The sequence below is a fragment of the Eschscholzia californica genome, unplaced genomic scaffold (assembly GCF_041429995.1).
Source record: "Eschscholzia californica isolate CP2 unplaced genomic scaffold, dmEscCali1.0.p SCAF_5, whole genome shotgun sequence".
Lineage (NCBI taxonomy): Eukaryota > Viridiplantae > Streptophyta > Magnoliopsida > Ranunculales > Papaveraceae > Eschscholzia > Eschscholzia californica.
In genome coordinates, this window is record NW_028238472.1 from 44653448 (window position 1) to 44656439 (window position 2992).

At 36.8% G+C, this 2992-nt stretch overlaps 1 long non-coding RNA gene across 1 annotated transcript; it reads left to right on the plus strand.

The window, feature by feature from the left end:
• The first annotated feature begins 351 nt into the window (after nucleotides 1-351).
• On the plus strand, nucleotides 352-2719 carry LOC147539591 (uncharacterized). Its single transcript, XR_015226040.1, has 2 exons — nucleotides 352-1971; nucleotides 2014-2719. It is a non-coding gene; the product is annotated as an uncharacterized LOC147539591 (long non-coding RNA).
• The last annotated feature ends 273 nt before the right edge of the window (nucleotides 2720-2992 follow it).

The following is a 2992-nucleotide window of genomic DNA, read 5'->3' on the forward strand; positions in this document are numbered from 1 at the left end:
AGGTTCTTTAGATGATTTATGATTAGACAGACTTATGCGCATAATTGTAATTAGGATCTTCGTACTTTTAATACCAATTTTGAGTTGAACATCATTTCCCTTATTCAACTTATCTATTGATCTACTAGACCAGGATTATGATAAAACTATTTTGATAGAAATGTCGCTCCAAAATTCTTCCGGTTAAGAAAAAAATTGGCAAGTGCACTAGTAATAAAGTGCATTTTGATCTTTAACTCGCTCATATTGGATTCAACATGTTTGTTCTTACATTGTATTTTTGCCGGAAAGACAAGGTTTTATTTTAACATGAATTCTGATGGTATATTTTATTTATCTAACTGACATCTCTCTTGGAAAGACAGTTGAAAATAAATCTACATACCAAATTTCTATGTTTGTAACTATCTTATGTTCATTTGGAAAATTCGATATTAAAGATGTTCTCAAAATGAAATTGTTCATTCTTTGATACAATTTGATGATGTCGAAAAGTGGTCCACTGATATCTTCTTGACGATTAAGACTTCCTATCACACCATAAATTCTCCTCAAGTTCCAAGTGAAATTTAGGTGGGACAGAGTCTTCAAAAAACAAAAAAAACTACGATGCTCAAATCAGTGAGATATATAGAGAGTGAGCAGAAGAGGAAGACAGTGAGATGCTCAAGTCAATGAGGTATATAGAGAGTAAGCAGGAGAGAAAGAGAAGAAAAGGTGAAAGTAACAGTGGAAGTGTGGTCGATGGTGGTGTTGGTGAGGGTCTCCTCTGTTGGAGAAAGGGAGAGAGGGAGAGAGGGATGGAGGGAGGGAGGGAGAGGGAGAGGGAGAGAGAGAGAGAGAGAGAGAGAGAGAGAGAGAGAGAGAGAGAGAGAGAGACCACTTAGGCGATAACAATACAAAGAAATAGAGAGGTGGAGGATGAAAGAAGTGAAGGATATATCCTTTCGGTCTGAAGGAGTGTCATTCGACCAAGGTAACAATGCACTCAATTTGTCAGTTAGGATACCGATGACCTTATCCAGAAGATCATCTAGTCCAGTCGAATTAGGGGTCGTAATAGTTAGTTAGAAGCCAACTACAATCGTCGGTCACTTCGGTGGTTTGCGGCTAACGGATCCTACAACAGGTTACACCAAAGAGTGGTGACTTGATAAGAGAGAGTTAACTAATGGGAACTTCGCAAATAGGTGAATTTGATCCAACTAAACAGACCCAAAGGTTCGGATGACATACGAGCGAAGATAGGAAGAACCGGGCCCGAAAGGGAGGCCCGGAATAGGCTAACGGGGTCGACCATGTGATGACCGACTAAGCTAATGGGTCGGCCAGGCCAAGCTCACTAAGGGACTGATCTGGCCAGCCAGGATTATTGGAAATCCTAGATGGAAATCCCTTCCGTCTAGGAGTCCTAGTCAGAAAGGGTTTCTGACTTTATCTTTTTTGTGGTCCATATTGAATCCTAGTTTGAATATGATTCTAATTAAGGTTTCTCTATATCAGGACCATTTTCGAATAGAAAAGGTGTGAAATTTTCTCTAGAGAAAATCAATCTCTCAGACATCTAGTGAAGGGAGGGATTTCAGAGAACACCCTATCTAGTTAGTCAAAAGAAGAATAGTTCTTCTTCTCAACCTTCAATAAGGTCCTAGATGACATCAAAGAAGGGAGATCAATGTCAACTTGCTCGGGTGTTTCAAATAGAGGAGCTACGATTGAAGCTCTCATCTTCGGGATAAAGGCATCGAATTTACTTCGATGGGAAAGCGATTAAGGTAATCTTTTTTACTTCTAGTTCATCTTTAGTTCTTGCATTTGATCCTGGCAGCTAGTGTTAAACATATAGATGTTTGAGATTCCGCTTACAACTCAAAGTGGCACCAGTACCCAACAAGAAGGGGAAGAGAAAGGAGGTTAGGGTTTCAAGAGAGTTTGCCTAATTAGCTAATTAAGGTTTATTTTGTTATCAGGGTATTGATCGAAGACTCAATTTAAAAAAAAATAGTTCGAAAGACAAGTAATATTTTTTTTTGTTAAGAACCCAATTTTGTATTTCTTTTGTTAAAAAACTCAAATATTTGTATTTTGTTTGGTTAAAAACCTAATATTTTTTGTAAAGGTGTTGCAAAGCTGTTGTAAGGTGTTACAAGGCGCTCAAAAGTTGTTGTAAAGTGGTTGCAGAGTTGTCGCAAAGCGTTGCAAAGCTGTCGCAAAGTGCTCCAAATAAAAAAAATAGTCAGGGAGTTGAAGACAAAAACAAAACTTGACTGATCCTTTTTAACAAAACCCAATCTTTCTAGGGAGGTTTAGTCAAATTTTCCGTCTGTTATCCTGCTTCTTATTTGGGATATCTTGTAAAAGGGCTTAAGAAATGTTGCAGGTGATCACTTTTTAACATGGGTTAATAATATTTTGAGTTAGGTAGGGGCATACAAACAGTCAACCGTGATGACCGTCATAAAATAAGAACAAGAATGCTAGTGAACAAGAAAAACTAGGCAGATTCTGGGCATAATACTTATGAGTCTTGTCGTCATTCACGATTGAGTGGATTAGAGTCATAGAAAACACGAAGCACAACAAGCATTATATGACTTTTACCCAGGGTCTGTATGATTTTTCTTGTTCCCTGGAATTTTTCAGTCAAGAAACCAACCACCGTTATTTGTTACTGTTAATCCCAACTCTCAAGCGTATAAATGTTGAAATTCAATTTTATTATTTATAGGATGTCTTTTCGTTTTTCTTAGCGAGCATTACTAAATACAAAAGAAAAATAAATAAATAGTAAAAATAATTTAAAATATTCTGCAACTAAAACTAAACTAAAGAAATGTAAAATTGACCATTGAAGTAAAATTAAATAGAAATATTTTAAATTATTTTTACGGTGGTGGTGGTGGTGTAGTTTCGGTGGAGGTGTGATGTAGACGCAGCGGAGAAAGTAAAGAACAATGAAATAACTAAGAACAATTAAAGAAAACGATAAACT